General features: G+C 40.8%; 1 long non-coding RNA gene across 1 annotated transcript in view; it reads left to right on the top strand.

The window, feature by feature from the left end:
* Positions 1-19,054, top strand: part of LOC121823229 (uncharacterized) — a 73,647-nt gene extending 54,593 nt beyond the window's left edge. Inside the window, exons 2-3 of the long non-coding RNA XR_013047993.1 lie at positions 9,507-9,873; positions 18,941-19,054. This is a non-coding gene — a long non-coding RNA (uncharacterized LOC121823229). The remainder of the gene's footprint in view (positions 1-9,506; positions 9,874-18,940) is intronic.
* Positions 19,055-20,506: the final 1,452 nt, after the last annotated feature.

Genomic DNA, 20,506 nt, shown 5'->3' with positions numbered 1-20,506 from the left:
TCTCTAAAGTGTATTTTCAATCTAATTGAATCTACAAAGTAGGTCCCAAGGTCCCAACTGTACATTAGAGTTATGTTATGTTATGTTATGTTATGTTATGTTATGTTATGTTATGTTATGTTATGTTATGTTATGTTATGTTATGTTATAATACAGGGTAGGTTTATTCCACGTCCTTCAAGTTGGCTCCACTTACTGCCTTTGCGTAAGGTAGGGTCCTAGTCCACCCTTCAATTCACATAGCTATTTGAATAATTTCAACTAATGGGTTGTGTGGGAATGAAGTGCCTCCGTTCTGTGCTGAAGTGTAAAAGAAAGAACGGCCTTGACAACAAGTGAACCCTTGCGTTCCACATATTACAGCTGAAGGATGGACTTGTCACACTGCGTCCCTCAGTGACACATGGATCAGAGCAACCCATACAGCCTGCCATGCACACAAGTGGGGAGTGTGCTTCTGTTTAGACTTGAGATGCTGGGATTAAATTGTCCCTGCAGCCTACGGTAGTCTAAACTGACAGATACAAATGGATGGGTAAATCACAGAAGGCGCACATCTGTTTCCTCCTACCCACTCTTAGGAAGAGTTTATGGAAGTCCCACTTAACGTTATTAATTTGTCTTACTCAACTCTCTTTTATAGGGTACTCCTATATAAATAGAAGATGAAGAAATATCATTTATTAATTTGGCATTTCATGCACCTAGTAAAACTGGATTTTGTTAGGAAGAAGAAATGGAAGAAAGCTATCAGGCAGAAAAGCATTGTACACTATAGTGCAGTCCTCCATTCTGTTATCTCAGATATACTCTTATTTACAGTGGTACAGAGGGGGTTTATAGTCACTCAGAGAAGCCACAAGTTTACATTTCAAGGGTTGTGCATATTTGGTGGTTAGAATGAGACAATTAAGGGTTAAACAGTACAAATGACCAGTTACTAAAGCATAAGAAAAGCATATTACAATATTCAAATTCATCCCTTCCTAATTAATTTACTACCTTACACTCACATGAGGCTAAGCTTTGAATGTGCCGTCTCTTCGTAGGGGAGAGGTGTGGCACTTTGTATTCCCAGCTCTGCCCTCAGCAATGACACATGGTTAGCTTATGTAAGCCACAGAGTGGGGAGTTACAGCACAAGAATCAGCCAACACTCTGAAGCAGAGCATGATGCACTGCCTTGTTGATTGTCCAGCACGTAGGAGGAGGATGCAGTTGTTACTAACACAAGTTAGACTTGGAAGTGTGCTATGACTGCAGGCCCTGCCTGGTGAACAGCACCGCAAAAAGGAAACAGTCCACCTGGTTTGTAAATGATGGTCTGAAAAATCTTACCCGGTTCATTGATGAACCAGTGAAAAGGAGGCCCGCAGCTTCAGTGTGCCCCTTTCATCTCCCTCGTGATCATACGAACATATCGAGTAGCATTCCTACGGGAGGAGACTCATTTGTCACTTGTCTTGTTTGAAAACAAAATCCTATCTTTGGTCAGAACAAGAGAGTCATGAAAGCTCACACACTCGTTCTCAACTTGCTTGCTCTGGTTCTATAGCCTAGACCTTGTCCACAATTAAGAGGGGTCTTCCCATATCAATTAATGCACTCAAGACAATTCCCCACATGCACGCCTAGGGGCCCCTCTCCCAGGTTTCCTTTATTCTTATCTCAGTTTCTCTCTGTGTTGATTCTGATAAACTGTAAGCTCCAGGGAAGGACAGCCCAGCACTTTGTCTAGCTCCATGTCCCCGTGCTCTGCCCTTCTCCTTGATGTGGGGCACAGTGATTCCGCTTTGAGTCAGTTAGCCACAGCCATCTCCAGAGAAGCAGCACACTGGACTCCCCAACACACACACACACCACCACCACCACTGCCATCATCATCATCAGCAGCAGCAGCATCAGCAGCAGCAGCAGCAGCAGCAAGTGGCTCTGGGTCTCTTTCCCACGGAATAGTAGCATAGGCAACTGTGCATCAGTCATTATTTATGATGATCCCAGTGGCTGTGTTGAAAGCATCTTCACCATCATGTGTGGAGATGCCAGGCAGAGAAAGATGATATCAGAGACAAAGGCAGTATCCTTCCTTCCCTGCTCACAGCCCAATTGGTGAGTTTGACATTGCCTCTCCAGCAAGGAATTGCTGAAAGTATTGGAACCAGCACAGGCCAGTACATGAAGGCTTTGTTCCAGTTCCTCCTAATCAAGGGGCCCCAGCTTTCCTGAAAAGCAGGTGCCAATTTGATCAAATAGACAGTAATGATCCCAGCTTTCCTACTTGGAGTCCTGCAAGCTCTCCTTTCTCTCACAAAGTCAATGCCACACAATCCTGTACAAAGCACTCCTCTTCTTTATACTGAATTCCGCTCAGGCTGACGTTACAATCAGCTCTGAATCAGAAAGGATTGAGAACAAGTAGCGTGAACATATTAACAATTTTATTTGAGGAGCCTAGATGTGGTTAACCTAGGGCCTATCCAGGTGGGTACTCTCCACCTTCAGTATTGTGTCCATCATTGAAGGACAACAGGGGAATAGAAAGAGAATGCGAGGGACTGATCTAATCCCTATGTAAGGATCTTTACTGCAAGCCCCTTGTCTAAAATAACAGTTATGATGATAATTATTAATGAATAATAATAGTAATTTCTAGTAGAATGGATCAAGAGAGCACCACAAAAGGAATTCTAACAAAATCACATTCAGACATATTAAGTTAAGATTTTTTTTTTTTTTACAATTGTAATTATCTTTTACTATAACCCGAGTATTTCCCAGAGAAGCTGTCTGGATGCAGTTGTCAAGGGCAACAATGATGTCAAATTTTGGACTTTGGTAACCACAGTGGAACTTTTGTAAGGAGGGTTATAATAACCAAAATTATCTATTGATGATTGGATAAGAGACCTTCCTCAACTTTAGAGTCCTTACAGCAATCTCTGCATTTCATAAATTCAAAAGAACTTCCCAGCTGGGCTGCAGTAATTTCATTTACTCTAAAATATCAGTGTAATCACATAAAAGGGAAAATGGCCCCAGGAGAAGTTCTCTTGCTATTAGCAGCAACATATATAAAACTGTTCCCAGAAAGGGGTGGTTAATCATGTCATTGGAAAGGGCCCTAAGAAGTCGTTTGTGCCATATTGGACAGATAAATGAGTGTCCTAACCTTAAAAAATATATCCATGGAAGAAGATTCAAATTCTTCATTGTGGGCTTGATTATTGCAGGTACTCCCTAGAGCAATGTTAAACATCACTGATGGTTTTGGTCCTTTCAACAAGTGTTTACTGAGCATCTCCTGTGCTTATGATCAGAGAAACAATGACATTTGTGACACAGTCATTGTCAGCAGAGATCACCAATGAGAAGTTGAAGCAAACTTGGAGAAGGGAGGTTCTGCCTTGTGTGAAATGGCCTGGAAAGGCTTCCTGGAAGAAGCGGTCACTCTTGGGATCCATGGTGAAGAGAAGAATGTAGAGTGAATTCGTGCCAGAGAACATTACTGCACATCTGGTTTCTCTCAACCTTTCCCCATTCTTGACTGTGGATATTACTTTCATTTCCTCCTAGCCATTCCCTTTGCTGCTGTGGCTGAGACAGCTCTCTGTTCCCACATCAACTAGGAAGACAGACATTGAATTTGGCTACATTTCTTCAGATACGTCATTGTCTAGGGTTAGAAGAAGGAGAAGTGTGCAAAGGATTATTCACCTTGCATGTAAAATGTAAGAAATGGTTGGAAAATGTAGGCATCAAAATCACTAACAACTAAATGAAATTTTATCAAAAAATAAAAACTAATGAACAAAATGTGTGATGAACAAAAGGTCAGAATTGAAAATAAAAATCAGATCCGAGAGAGAGAGATCTGCTAATTCCTATTAGAGCCTGAAGTAAGCAAGGAGTCATGCCCTTAGATACCAGATGGCTCTGACTTCTGGACCCCAAAGATCCTCCTGCCTAAAATCACAGTCATGCATCACCAGGCCCAGCTAAAAGCACGTGCTTTTAAAAACAACTATCTCCCAGAATAAGTTAGCTGAAAAAAACACTAAAATGTAAGCCCATTAAAATGCATACCACTTGAGTTTAAATTATGTTATTAGGATTTACCATCTTAAATTTAACAACTATGAATTCAATAACATTTTCAAAACTATTTCTTGCCTGACATTTTTACTCACATTTCTACCGGAAGTAAGCTTTCTCTGCACCACCTCCCCTTCCCCCAGGCCTAATGACCACTCTGGCTTCCCACTCGTCACTGTCATCCATACTCACAGCTTTTCCAAGAAACCAGTGGTGTTCCTTCCCAGCTCATGTGTTCTGTCATTTGCCTTCCCCAGAGCAAGGGTACCATAAGAGCAAGGGCTACTCTTATGCACTGCTGAGTGCACAGTGACTACTCTAAGCCTAACATCCTGCAGGTGCTTCATATATTTGTTGAGAGGCTAAATTAAAGGACAAACAAGGGTCAGGAAGTAGTCCTGTAGACCAAGAAGAGGAAGAAGAGTGGTTTTGTTGGAGACAGTGTAGATAGAGCCGAGTATTTATATGCAAACAACAAACATGCATAGTAAATTATCACAAAAGAACCGAGATTTTGTTTAATTATTTAATTGATTAATTAGATTGTCTATAATTGTTTGGTTGATTATCTTTTCAGCAAGTCTAGTAACCTGCTCCTCTAGTGAAGGAAAGACTTTCAGATAATAGGGCAAAATAAAAATCGGTTATAAAATTTGTATTTGAAATGATAGGCATCTGTGAAAACATGGTTGAAGAAGAAGGCTCAGATTATGGATGAAAAAGTTACATTTAAAAAAGTGTATGGTGTAGAGAGGTGGCTCAGTGGTTAAGAGCACTTGCTGCTCTTGCAGAGGACCTGGCTTCAGTTCCCAGCTCCCACATGGTGGCTCACAACCATCTATAACTCTAATTCTGGGAAATCTGACACACTCCCTGGTCTCTGTGGATACCAGGCATGTACATGTACATATATACATGCAGGCAAACACTCATATGCACAAAATGAAACTAAATCAATCTTTAAAAAACAAGTGTTAAGCAGAACCTGACAACCCCAAGTTTGGGTGTCAGAAAGAAACATTTCTATTCTGTTGCAAGCTCTCTGAAGTTTTATAAAGCCAGAGTTTCACACATCCTTCAGACCTAAGGTTCTTGCCTAAATCCAGGCCATGAGTTTTTCAAGTGCATATAACAGAAAAAAGAGAAAACTCATAGACTCCAAAACTAGAAATGGAAATAGCAAAATTAAAACTCATGAGTGTTTAATTCAACCTCTAATAAACTGTTTGAAACAAATACTTCATTAATTCAATAGCATACAACAAAGATAACATGGCTGAAACTAACAAGGCCCCGATTCCATGTGTCTACACGGTGACATGAGGTCAACAAATTAAGGGGAATTCAACTCAATTCTTCTTTGTATGCTACATTTAATTAGTGATGTAAGTGCATTCTAATACATAGAATAAGTGGTAAAGAGGCCTCTAAAAATGAGAGACCACAGATCCTATGAGCCATCAAAACTAGTTAGCTCCACAGTACATTATGGTTCCCATCATGCTGATTTTTATCTCTCCATCTTACATGGAAAATTCGAATGGCAGGAAATGTAGGAAACATCTCCACTTGTGTCAGGTTTTAAGTGTCTAAGAATAAATCCTAATTGAGAGCTGAACATGAAACCCTGCATCTTTCAGGGACTGTAGTCTTTCCAAGTTTATGTTGTGTTGATCAAGGAAAATTTAATAAATATGTTTCAACTTTAAAACCAATGATATTGCTGGGAAATAGTCACATGGTAGACATTTCTCTGTACCTCGCTCTATGGGTACAAGATGAACTGGTTTTGGTACATGTGTTTTTGTTTTTGCCCCACTGACAAGGAATAAGTGTGGATGCAACAGGTATCACATACCAAGGGTGAACCTGGTCACTATCAGCATGATCCAGATGATCAGTCATTAAGAATAGTAGCTAGTTCTTTGATCTTGCAACATTGCACCCATAAATTGGTATTTCTATGCCATTTTTGAAAAGCCTCTTCTTTTTTTTATTACTTACACTCATGATATTAATCACATTTGTGGTATTCATAGATTATATTTGCAGTATTCATTCAAATATATATATATATATATATATATATATATATATATATATATATATAAATTTTAAATGTCGAATGTCATTTCTTGAAGGCGGTAGGAGGTTAAATACAGGCTTACAGCACAATGGGAGGACCCCAGAGGGCAGAAGTTCGCTACTGATATTGTACAATCTTGCATCTAAGCTGTTAACACCCATTATTCAGGATACACAGACAAGGAACTTCCCTTAAGCATTCAGGAGGGTGGAATCTGGCAGAGAATTAGCATTGGGAGGATATCAAGGTCAAGGTCTGCAAGCAAGGCAACAGTTACCCAAAATGGGGGCCAGGGACCTGCAGGTCCCCCTTTTATTAAAAATGAGCTTCTGACTTGGGTTGCGTGGGATGTCAGCAGGTCACCTTACCCGTCATGGAGACACCTGCCCAGGCCACACAGGTGCTCTGTCTTGGGTTGGTGAGTGCCCCCCAGGCATCACCTGTCTCTGAATACTCATTATCATACCGGGAAAAGCCTCTTCTTAAGAACTCAGTTATAACAATGAAAAGAACCAATTTAGAGATTGCAGATCTTGCTCACAGGTTACCCAGGAAGGCACTGTATATGATAGGGGAGGAGCATGCTGCCAGAAGTCTTAGGTGGTGGTCATAGTCCTCTGGCAGCACCTTCCCAGGCATGACTTAACTGGAAGATGCCAACGAGATCCACACTTGTGACTCTGTTGTGCTGAGCCAATGTCTGCAATAGCCAAAGGCACATCTGGAGAGGGCTGCTCAAGTGCCACTGCCAGATGAGTAAATTCTCTTTAAGCAACTTTACCTGGCTGACTGGGGAAAGAAAAGTTTGTCTCAGAAAAGTAGGAGAAAATAGACTTTGTTGTTATCCCTGCCTTGGAGCAGATTTAAGAGGGTTCAACTCTGGAAAGAATGCTACTTGGAATCTAAGCTGTTTAATTCTAATTTTCTTCACCAAGTCAAAAGAACTACCTTAGCCCTAGACACTAAATCACTGGAAATACTCATTCACTTGCTTTACTTTCTTCGCCCCTACAATAAACAAACATTGTCCTAGAATTCCTATGAGAGAGAGAGAGAGAGAAGAGAGAGAGAGAGAGAGAGAGAGAGAGAGAGAGAGAGAGAGAGATTCTGTGTGTGTGTGTGTGTGTGTGTGTGTGTGTGTGTGTGTGTGTGTGTGTGATATTCCACAATGTTTGTTCTGCTGGACATCTATTTCCTTTTTCCACACAAAGCAGCAAAGGCCCCACACGTTCCCCAGGGTCCCAGAATTCTTGAGTGTTAAAGCTTCCATTAGAAATTACATTTTGTGGCTCTGATCAAAGACTTGTTTTTACCTGGATCTCCATGTGTCCTGGGCTCTTCCCTTTATTTCTTAATTTTAATTCTGAAAAGACAGCTATGACTATGGATGTCCACATTCATCCAAAGCCTCTGTGGTAGGAAATTGCTGACCAGCATAATATTCATTGTCTTTGCCCTATCTAAATTGGACCTGGGAGAATTTCTACATTGGCTGCTGAAGCATAAAAGGCTCCACGTTGGAACATTTTCCTGCAAGAAGCCATAGTTCACACATAGCTTAATGCCTGTAAAGAAAATTGCCCCCAAGTGGTGAGCTGTGACTCCTCATGGGAGGGAAAGAAGGGTTTCCAAGGAAAGTAGACTCTTTTGCTTTGGCTAAGAAGCAACTTCATTTTCTCCCTGCCAAATGTAGCAACTGTGCCCACCCATGTCCACACACCCTGCCTCCCCTTGCTGGAAGCACTCCAGCGATCACAGAATCCTACTCACAAAACCTTCTACAGCTCTGCTCCTCTCCCTCTGCTGTCCAGAGACTCTCTAATCCTTGATCTTGCACCCTAGGGCACAATGATGCTTAAAATCTATTTAAAACAATCTCTCCTGCGCTTTTGTGTCCTCTCTAGCTGTGTCCTGTATTTTTTTCCTCTTTTCTTCTTTGTGAAATTTCTTTTCAAGAAGTGTTTCCTCTTTTCTTCACCTTTTAATCTACCCTCAGCCTACACAAATCAGATTGCCATCACTCCACCTCCAGTGAAACCAGTCTTATCAAGGTCAACAATGGTGGGGGGTGACCATATGTTCTTGTTTGCCATGAGAGTCCCAGTTCGCACACTGTCTTGGCAAATTATTAATAACTTCCCTTTCACTCTCAAAAAACTTGTGCATTGAACTACAAATTACATGGGCAATAAATCATCCAACCACTGACCTCCATGTCTCAAACCTCACTGGCTACTTCTCTGTTCTTTCTCAATCTGCTTAAAGTGTTTCTTAATGACCTCTAAATGTTGGCATGTGGCCAGATTTCAACTCCCTTCCCCTGTTCCCTCTGTTCCCTTCTTCTTCCCTCTCCCATCCCTTTCTCCTCACGTCCTCCAGCTCTGGTATCCCCAAGTGAACATAGCGTCTCATCCCTCCCTATCCACATCCACAGCTCTCTCCATCCTCTAGCATACAACCCTTAAAACTGTACCCTTTTTGTGCATATTGATTTTCTATTGTGTACTATGCTGTGAATTCAAAATAGAACAAGGACCGTTCTAGATGCTCATCCTTATATCCACACTATCTACTTGAGTTTCATAACATATCAGATTTTGATAAATGTTTGCTGAAGTAATAGATGAGGTATCACTTAGTTGAGTTGAGAATTTTGAACATTCTTCATCCCATCCCAAAGTTGCTTTCTCTGCATTTGTATAATATTCATTCCATTATCAGCATGCTTGAGATTGTCTCCTGGAGGGATTCTTCTAGAGCCTATAAACCTGCAAGAGACAACCATGGAAGGAGAAAATTAATCTAATTTTGTTTCCAAAGAGCTCACCTCAGGGTGCCTGACTTTCTTGTGGCCTTGTAGATGAGCAGAGATATTCAGGTAATCTACAAAGATGATGGTGGATTTTCCAGATCTGTGTCACCTTGGACTCTTTCTTGCTAGCTTCTTAATCTGTACACAAATCTGATTTTGGATTCACACTTGAGTCTACACCCACATTTGAGTGAGGACTAGAGGAAGAGATAGATACATATACCCCTCAATTCCTAAGGAAAATGGAAACATATCACAGACACCAGGAAAATAATATAACAGTGAAGAGTATGTATTAAATCAGAGGTGTGTGTTGAATGTGGGAAAACGGAAGTAACCATCAGTCACAGAATGAGCTGTCATAACTAACTACATGGAAGTAACCAATACCTCCTGTCATCTTCAGTTTTTGACACGGGAAACTGTCGTTCTCAATCCTCAAGATGCTCTGTTCTCTCTTAGGAATATTTAGTTCTCTCTTTCCCTTGATCTGACCACCTTTCTTCTGCTTCCCAGGAACATGCCCTCATTCTGAAAGCTCCAGCTCGGCAATGACCCTCCAGCTGGGAAAAAAATGATGCTCTTTGTTGACTGCGCCGAGTCGTCTGGGCACATGCAGCATTTTGAAGTGTTGCAAAGATGGTAAATATTGCAAGGCAGGAACAATCTGGATTGCAATATAAATAAGGACAGTCCTGACAAATCATTTTAGCATAAAGGCATCAGTTGAACTGAAGAAGTCCTAACCATCAGGCATCACTGTGGTTGAGAAGAAATATTCAAAACCCATCAGCTCTTGCCCTGATTCTGCAATCCTGAAGTAACATCTTGACTATTCACTTGGCTTCCAACTGATCCTGTTGCTATAAAACTATTCCCCAAAGTAAGTCCATAGTTGTTCATGTGAATTTTTTTTTACATCCTTCTTGGCCCATGGGCTAAGATCAAGAGGTCGTTGCTTTCTAAACATTAATTCCTTTATTTTAGTAATTTTGAGCCTATGGAAGTAACCACTAATACAATATAATAAGAATTTTATATAACAACATTTATAACAAGATCATTTGTGTGGAAACTGAGCTTGAGTCTGGTACCTTAGATCACTCAGCCATCTTGACATATTCATTGTTTATAACCAATAAAATTTTGGTAAAACAAGGATTATATGTTTAAAAATGTACTAATAAAATATTCAAGAAATTCTTGCATATATTGACATTAAAAATCATTTGATGTGAAGCTGGTGAGACTATAGCTGGAGAGCTTTTCTTTCTGGGTCTCACTAAGTCCCACCAGTCCCACAGCCCACTTATAAAATAAACACACAGCCGCTTACATTATTTAAACTGGTTGGCCATTAGCTCAGGCCTACCATTGTCTAGCTCTTACTCTTATAGTTAGCCCATTTTTATTAATCTATACTTTGCTACATGGCTCATGGCTTACTGGTACCTTACATCTTGTTTGTCCTGGTGGCGGGCTCCAGGCAGTCTCTCTCTCTGTCTTCCTGTCTGCTCAATTCTCCTCTCTCTTAGTCCTGCCTATACTTTCTGTCTGGCTACCAGCCAATCAGTGTTTATTTATACAGAGCAATATCCACAGCAAGAGACAGCTCAGTAGTTAAGAGTACAGTGTGTACTTGCAGAGGACCAGAGTCTGGTACTAATCACAATTGCCCAAGAGCACCTGCACTCATGAGCACATCCATTTCCACTATATATATATATATATATATATATATATATATATATATATATATATATGGTGTTAAATGAAATAATAATACATATAACAGTGTTAAATTAAACAGGTATAGAACTTTAGTTTCTAAGATCTAAAATTTATGAACATTATGTATGTGTGCTGTAAAATATTATAAAGACAGTAGAATATTGACAATGGCCTTATCAAATGATAACTTAAAAGATTTTTTTCCCTATTTTGTGTTTTTGTTCTATTTTATAAATTTTGTGATCTCTAAATTTTGCATGAGTGTTGATCCTTTTTAAACCAAATTCTCTGCATAAATTTAAATTTTTTATGTAGTATTTAGTCAAACAACTTTTTCTGAGATTATTTTTCTTACACATTTTCCACATCTGAAGACTGAGTGTGCTGTGAAGAGTTCACTAAGCTCCAAATTCATGATATAAATCATGGATCACAGGATCCCTAAGACGCATGCCTTAGAGGTATGATTTCAATCAAAGCAAAAATGCCATACTACAGGCAATTGTAAGCATATTCATCTTTAAGTATGACCACAGTGATAAAATGATGTGATTAAAATGCCAATGACAATGCCCAGGTATCTAGAACTCACCCTGGGCCTAAGGAGTTAACTTCCAGGAAAAAAAAAATGAGTAAGTAACACAAATCATGACATATCTATTCTCCTGCCCCTCCCCCACCTCTGAAAATATCCAGAATTTGCTTTAAAAGCTATGCAAAAATGGCAACACCCCATACAGACAGAAGCTCAAGGGAGGGAATGAAAGATGAAGCAGCAGATGAGATAATAGACAAGATAATTACAGTGCTTTAAAAGCCTGGGGTTTATTTTTAAGATGTAAGAGCTCTATTTAGAAAAGCCCATAGCTAACTTTATGTGAATCTTGAATGAATTGTTCTGAAACATGTGAAGAGTAATGAAATGAAGGAGAGAAGAGGGCTCGCTTGCTTTCCTCTTCAGCATCTGTTCTGGCTGGCCTGTGGTGGAGATGGCCAGGTGATGCTATGGCCTTGACATGCAGAGCTCTTGCTACTGACCCACACGGGCAGCCCAGGACTTGGAGTTTTATGACAAGCTCTTTCCCTCTCTTAGAGTCTTTGGCACAACCCACACAGTCAGACTGCTGTCATTTCAGAAGAATTCCAATGTCTCTTTCTGTTCCTCCCTCAGTGTGCCCCAAGACAGGGGAAGAACATCTCATCTCAACTAGAAGGTGGACAACACATGGTCCTTTGCTGGGAACTTAACTTTGGAGCTGGCCTGGTCTCAGATAGTGCCATTCTTCCATCTGTAATCTTCTCCCTGCCTCAGTTTCTCCATTGCCATCCTGGGGCTCACAGCTCCAGCCCCACAGTTATATCTGTGCTGTATCAGAGGCAAGGTCTATGAACTGTTTAAAGGCAGGCCTTTTGGTCTCTGTTGAATTCCATTCTGTGTTTTCAGTGGTTCCAGATTTGGATAGAGTAGGGGTAGACTCCCATTAACTTCAGAAAATCCTGCAAAGCCTGGATTTCCAGAGCAGTCTTCAATTTACACTGACCTCTCCATGCTGTTCAGCTAGAATTCTCATTTAACAACAATATAAGATGACATACTTCCATAATTCCTCAAGTGGAAGATGGAGGTTGAGGCTTAGGCCACAGAACATATTTAGTCAGAACATAATCTAATCAACAGAATTTATAGGTAAGATCTACTCAAAAGAGAGCAAAATCCAGTATTATTAGAACAGATTACCAATGGCTCTGGGATTTAATGGAGCATTCTGGCTTATTGGACAAGAGAATGAATTAGATTTTTATTTTGAAAGTCATTTATAAAGGTCTTGGACTTAGCTCATGACGTTGAAAACTGGCGCACTCTTTCCCAGCAGAGAAGTAATTTAGAGTCAGTCTTCCACTGTAGGAAGGTTTTGCTCTCAATGCAGCAACTCGATTCTCCTTTACTAGAGCGTGATGTTAGCTCTGGACCCCTAAAGCAGAGTCAATAGACAGAACTGAATAAGCAAGGGTAGACAGAACTGAACAAGCAAGGGGGATTAGGGAGATTGCCTTTTGTGAGGGAGTACGGACAGAGGACTGGAGAAAGGTGAGAGCCGTCTGATAGGGTGTGTATCCGTCCACTGGAGAGGCAGAAGTAAGATGAAAAAGAAAGGCTTGGGGCTGGGAAAAGCTTCAACAGTTAACAGCACTTGCTGGGCAAGCATGAGAACCCAAGTTCAAATCCCCAGAACCCACATAAAAGGCAGAATGTGAGGCTCATGGAAGAGGCTTGCTGGTTGTTGGTCTAGTTTAGGTTCACTGAGATATCTAATCTCAAAGGAATACAGCAAGAGAGAGGTAGGACAGAGTGCCTGACATCTTCCTCCGAGCTCTGTGAATGCACCAGAATACACAACACACACACACACACACACACACACACACACACACACACACCACACCACACCATCCACCACACCATCCATACACACCATACCATATCACACCACACACATATACACACTATACACAGACCACAGACCACATATACCACACACACACACACACACACACACACACACACACACCACACCATCCACCACATCATCCATACACACCATACCATATCACACCACACACATATACACACTATACACAGACCACAGACCACATATACCACACACACACACACACACACACACACACACACTCCACATACCACCATACACCACACCATACCACATCATAACACACACACACACACACACACACACACACACACACACACATCATACCCAGACCACACACCATACACAACATCACACATACACACCTTATCACCCCCCTCCCCCCCCCCACACACACACCACAGATTTTTAAGAAGTCCTGCATCACTGGGAAACCAACCTACCTTAGCATCCCTGCCCTGATTGAACCCTGAGGAGTGTTATCTGCGGCACAGACCAGAGATGTAGTGACAAATTTCAGGATGATCTAAGTGGGGCCTTTGATCAGACAGGTCTCCAGACCTGGGTGTTTTCAACTCTGCCAGTGGGATATTTTCACTCACTTGTAGAGAATGGATTTACAAATAGAGTTTGTATGCAAAAAAAAAAAAAAAAAGAATTTGCTAATGAGCAAGCTCAGGGATTGTTCAGGTTTGCTAAGAGTCCTTCATTTGTGCCTCTCAAGATGAGGGGCTACAGGGAGTATCCCATAATATTCTTCCATTAAGAAAAGAGTCAACTGAGCACTAGCTACCATTAGTAGATAGATATCTGAATTCTTGAGATGGAGTGTGTGTGTGTGTGTGTGTGTGTGTGTGTGTGTGTGTGTGTGTGTGAGAGAGAGAGAGAGAGAGAGAGAGAGAGAGAGAGAGAGAGAGAGAGAGAGAGAGAGAGAACTGTGTGTGTGAGAGAGAGAGGGGAGAGAGAGAGAACTGTGTGTGTGTGTGTGAGAGGAGAGAGGAGAGAGAGAGAGAGAGAGAGAGAGAGAGAGAGAGAGAGAGAGAGAGAGAGAGAGAGAAGAGAGCAAGAGAGGAGTGAGTCTGTGCTGGGGAATTTAGAAGTGAAGCAGAGAACAGAGAGAGATTTGAGATCCCTAGAGCTCAAACACATGTCAGTGTTCAGTCAATAGCTAGCTGGCACATGTGGAGCTAAATTTAAACATATGTTTTTGGTTTCAAAAACCTTGTTCTAGCTGCCAAAGGAAGAGAGGTTCTTAAATTTTTCTTTTAACCATCCTGAATTTATAATAGGGTGGTCTTATGAAGCAAAACATAATAAAATGCATTTATCGGAAACACATTTATGTTTGCACCAGAAGAACAGGGTTATAGAATTTATCTAGAAGTTTCATGGTGGATTATTCTATGCATTTATCTCCTAAAGCCTTTGCATATTTCACATAAGCCTTTGTAATGTAATTTTTACGATGCATTTCTTGAATAAATCATGTTTACTATCCCCAAGATCTTTTTATCTACGTATGGAGGAGATGAGGTGATGTTCCTTTGTTGTAAACTAAGAATCTGAAATGGCTTATAGATGCAGCCTCATTAAACATCTTGATTTTACCACATAAGGAAGGGCACATGGGATTCAAACGTCCTCTGGATTAGAAATGCTAGCTTTGGAGTCTAGCGTAGATTAATTCCTCTGGCAACAAGACCATTCATGTGCAGAATCTTTGGCCTTGGGGCTCTTGACCGCCCTGTAATGGCATCTACTGTGCTTCGTTCTAACATTATCCTTTGATGTCCGCTGATGAAAGTATTTAAAAATGTAACTGTGTGAAACTTGATGTTTTATATTTGAAGGAACATTGTTGAGGTCACTGTAGATTGAAATATCCTTTAAGTTTTAACTAAAAATTAAATGAGAATGAAAGAAGCAGCCTTCCCAGGGAAGAGCATACCAAATTGGATGTCCAGTGCCAGGTAAGTATGTTGAAAACATATATACAAATAACATTATATGGACTCAACAGGCTGTATTTGGGATATCTATGTGTATGAAACTTCATATATTCATGCAATACAATTAGTGAAAAAAGAGCTCATAATTGGAAGGAGAGCAAGGAAAGGTATTTAGGAGGGTTTGGAGGAAGGGAAATATTATAATTGAGTTATAATCTCAAAAATAAAATAAAATAAACATATCATTTCCTTAGGGAAATTTCTTACTTACTTCAATTCTTGAAAGTACTTTATTCCTCCAATATGCCTTCCCAGGCAAGTGTCAACCTCAGTTGTGAGCATGTTTCCTCTTTGTTTGCCTAGTAGGAAGCTCAAAGGAAAACTCATGAGTGGTCTTTAATCCTGGTATAGAACTCATCCTGCATGTTGACGTCTTGAATTTACTTTCAGGAGAGATGTTTCCTGTTGTTGTTTTTGTTTTGTTTTTCTTGCTGCTGTTTTTGTCTGCTTTTTATTTTATTTTTTGAGACAAGACTTCACATTGCCCAGGCTACCTTGAACTCCCTATGTAACTGAGGACGACTTGACATTCTTGAGCTTCCAATTTTCTCCTCCCAAGATCAAGGAATGTGTCACCACACTTGGCCTTGATATGACTGTCTTTCAAAGTTTGTAACTATTGCCTTTGGGAAAATATGTGGCCTATGTTAAAAATGAAATGTTCTAAAGGTATACAAAAACCTGAAACACAACCAATTCATTCCAGATCACCAACACACATTCCTTTTCTTTTCTTATCTCTATGACTACAAATGTCTGGGTCAGTCTCTTTTGTGCAGAAGGCAGGTGGCCAAAGACATAGCAGTAATCATGTCAAAGTACACATTTCTGGCTTCATGAAATAAGATTGTAAGCTGGTTCTTACAGACATATTGATGCATCCTGTAAGCCCATGCTCGTTTGTGTGTGAGTGTGTAACAAAAGTTTTTGATCTACCAGGAAATAAAAAACAAAACAAAATAGCGACAGCTACCTAGTCTCCCTCTTTGGCCCTTCTCCATCATTTACAGGTCTTCTAGATTCCAGTTACATCGACAAGTTCAGTTCTCTCTAAAAGCACATCTCTTGCAATGCATGGCTGATGTCTCAGGTACCTGAACTCTCTCTTTTGTGTGACACACTCTTTTACTTTTGATCTCTAGCTCTTTCCTCATTGTCTTCCCTGGCGTGGCTTTTCTTCTTCTTGGGCTTCCTTCTGTTCCTCACAGCCTTTGACACCAAGCAAGGTAACATCAGACACTCTTGTTGCTCGCTTTTACTTATCTTTTGAGAGGCCATTACAAACTTGCAAAGATAAAAATAACAATGTGAAGGATGTATTGTGCAAATCTTTTTTAAAGCCTGCAAAAACAGAAAAAAAATCAATTAGAATCACCATGGTAACTACCAACAATTTTATATGCAAGAAGGAAATAAAATAAAATAAGAAAAAAGACAAAATTTTAAAAATGCATAAAGTGATTCAAGTACCAGGAAGCATTTGCACAGTTAAATACTACAGAATGGAGTCTACAAACACAGATCTTAGTAACATGAAGTTGAAACACGTACTAACTCTTTAGTATATTGGGTAGGTATTGTGACATAAACGCTATTAAAGAACTTAAATGATGTGGTTTTGCTTAATAAGTCTTGTGAAACAAGCTTAGATGGATTGAGAGAATGAGATAGATACATAAAGTGCCATTTAGAATAATATTTTCCCCAGGAGTATGTTAAGACCATACACTAAATTTGATAGTATGAGATAAAGAAGTGGGAAGGAGCATTTTGCAAAAGTTATTGATGGGGATTAGAAAAGAACATAAAAAAAAATCTCAGAGGTGCATGATCTGGGTTTCTGTCCTTACACCCTAGAGCTAAGAAACAAACTTACATCCTGCATTAGTATGTTAGTGGTTTCCAATCCTGGTCATATATAAAATTCTCCTGGGTCATGCAGATCAGTTTTGTAACATGACCATGTCTGAAGCCCATCCAGGGCTGTTAAATTATAATATGTGAGGGTGTCATCTGAGCATGACTGTTTGCTAAGGCCTTTCCCACAGTGGTACAGCAGCAGGCTTGGGCTTTGAGAACCAGCCCTGAATCTATCCCTCATCACCTGGCACTTCAGGACTTAACCTGCTAGGGTCCCTCTGCATAACATCCTAAATGATGCTCTCTCTTTGGGTATGCCTGGAATAGCTTACCTGTCAAAGGAGAAGTAAGGGTATAAATAACAGTCATGTTTCTGAGCAGCTAACCTAGAAGTAGAGAGTTACTGAAGTGAACCCAATGTGGTCCACAAGGATCCTTACGAGTGGACAAGAGAGGTGTGGACAAGAGAGGCGGGAACAAGGGAAGCAGAAATATGGCCATGTGAGAAAGATTCAATCTGAAGTTGCTGGAGGAAGGGGGTGGGGGTCACTAGCCAAGCCTGGGACAGCCTCAGGCTGCTGAACAAGGCAAAGAAATGGAATCTTTTGGAGAGTTTCCTGGGGGAATAATGCTTCCTTGCAACACCTGGACTTTATCCCAGTGGGAACTGTTTTGCACTTCAGACCTACATAACTGTAGGATAATCCATTTGTATTTCTTAAGTAACCAAAGCAACACAGATTTTTGTGGTGACTGGTGAGAGCAGTGAGAAGAAATTAACACATCTTGTTTCCATAAATTATCCAAAAAATAAAAATTCCCAGGCCTTATGTAAGCTAAAATTGCCGGTTCAACTTAAACATCAACGAAGCTGCTCCCTCCCAGCCACTGTGCTGCTAGTGTGAGCCGGTCCTTACATGCCAGGAAAGATGCAGGTTGCTCAGCAGTGCTGCCTAGACATCCCAGCATCTATGGTCCTCTAAGAAACACCATCAGCTCCAGCCACTTTGGCCTCAGCCAAAAGGTCTCTATAGTTTTCAGCCCTTGTTCCTCATTCATACTCAGTTTTTATCATGGGTTTTTGTTGTTGTTTTGTTCTGTTTGTTTTTCCTATCAGCAAACCACATTCAGGTTTGGATAATCCTCCCTTTTCTAAGTTGAATAATTAGGCTGCCATGATACATCTTGTATAGGGGGCAAAAGCCTACCTGTTCCAAGACATGTTTTTGCATCGTCATCCGTCCCCTTTAATTTCTGGGTGCTGTAGCCTCATCTGACCATTTCCCCAGAACCCTTGCCTGTACTGCACTCCTAACGAAGACCCAACTTCCATGATGCTCCATTCACCTCTCTCTTGTCTTCCTGAACGTGGGTTCCAAAGCAGATTCTTTGGCATATTTCTCCCCAAAGGAGGAAAAAACACACATGAATCCATCTCCAGTGCAGCACCTTGCTCCACAACACCCTCACTGTCACCTGAGAATGACAGGGGCTTCTAATCTTGTTGCTGGAGGGCTTCTCTCCAGGTTCCACCAAGCCCCGCAGTCCCACAATCCACGTATAAAATAATCACTCAGACACTTATATTACTCATAAACTGTATGGATGTGGCAGGCTTCTTGTTAACTGTTCTTATATCTTAAATTAACCCATTTCTATAAATCTACACCTTGCCACGTGGCTGGTGGCTTACCGGCGTCTTTACATGCTGCTTGTCCTGGTGGTGGCTGCCGTGTCTCTCCTCCTTCTTCCTGTTTCCCCAATTCTCCTCTCTCCTTGTCCCGCCTATACTTCCTGTCTGGTCACTGGCCATCAGTGTTTTATTTATATAGAGCAATATCCACAGCAAATCTGCTTGAGGAAGCCACAGTTTATTCTTACTCTTTATTTGATCTTTCAGATATTAAAACAATGTCTGTGTGCCTGGCATCCTGGATGAGCTGGAGAATTAATTTGAGGAATGTCTTACCATCATTGAAGATATTGTTCAGAAAAATGATGCTGGTGTTCCCCCTTTGACATCACAGGCTGACGGGACTCTCACTGGACTGGGGCATCTCTATGCAGCTGCTATGCAGCTGCAAGGAGAACACTTGATGTTAATAGTGTTATGGAATGAAACTCGAATATCCTCGTCTGAGCCACTTTGCTTTCTCTAGAGAGAAGGTGTCAGACATCCTTTCCGGGATGGTACTTTCGAGCATCATGACGCTGCTCCTGTTGCTCCTGCCTGGAAACCAAACACACCACTGGAAGCTTAGGTGTGAAAACACCCAGATCTGCATGTCAACATCCAATTCCTGAGGATCCTTGGGGAGAGCCTCGCTAGGGGAGAGGACAAATTTATAAAGGAGATTAGCTGCATGTAAACAGTGAAAGCATGGAGATGTGGTTAGCACTTTCCAAGTTTTGGAGCTGGGTATTCTGTTGTGGATAGCTATAGCACTAGGTTATAATAGAGTATGTAAGCTCTACCTCAATAAAACAGATCATTAAAACAACAACACTGGATGCTTACTTTGACTCTAGAATTAGTGTCTCCAATAGGTTGGTGGGTGTTCTGGAATTTCAGTTCAGTTTTATCAGCTTCTTGGGCACAGAGAAATAGATAGCATTGCTCATCCCTCAAGGTATTTTAATTAAATTCACTGTCTTCTAAAGCATGCAAAACTGATTTAACATCATGCAAAGTGTTTTCTAGTGCCAGAATCTGCTTTGAAAGTAACTGCAAGGCAAGATGGCTCAGCCAGGAAAAGGTACTTACCATGGAAGCCTGTTGATCTGAGGTTAGTCCCTGGAATACACGTAATGATGGAAAGAGAGACGTGACTCCACAAAGCTGTCCACTGAGTTCCTTCCACACATGTGCTGTGGTATATGAGCCCTTCCCCACAACAACAACAAATAACAATAACAACAACAACAACAATAACTTAAAGTAATTAATGTCACTAATGGTTTCTGCTTAGAACTAAAGTCTATGAGAGCACTTATTTTTATCTTCTCTTCAGTTATGAAGGAAGTTAATAAAAGCAAGTGTGGTAAACAGGTAGAAGAGGGAAGGCACAATCCTGTGTTTCCTTGTGAAGATACGGAAAGCAAGGAATCCTTGGGAACAGTCACCTGAGTCGGTGACAAACTCTGGCGTGCTCTAATGAGTAAACGGTGTGCTAGGAAGAATGCACACACAAATCCATGTTGTAAAGTTCAACATATGTTCCACATGATGATTGGTAAATAGAAGAGTCTAACCACAAAAAACAATTCAAAGAGAAGCACACAAACAAGCTTGGCTAAAGTTAACAGACTAAAAACATATGGTCTACTTTTTTCCCCTTTTCATGGTTATAACATACTTTGATATCAAGGAGACATATCCTTTCAGTGATTATGATGGCTGCCTGTCCTAGGCTTTCAGCTCAATTCTCCCACACACTAGCTTTGGGGGCTCATTTACTTTGGACAA

This window comes from Peromyscus maniculatus, chromosome 1, assembly GCF_049852395.1.
Source record: "Peromyscus maniculatus bairdii isolate BWxNUB_F1_BW_parent chromosome 1, HU_Pman_BW_mat_3.1, whole genome shotgun sequence".
Taxonomy (NCBI): Eukaryota; Metazoa; Chordata; class Mammalia; order Rodentia; family Cricetidae; genus Peromyscus; species Peromyscus maniculatus.
This window is presented reverse-complemented; position numbering and strand designations above follow the sequence as displayed.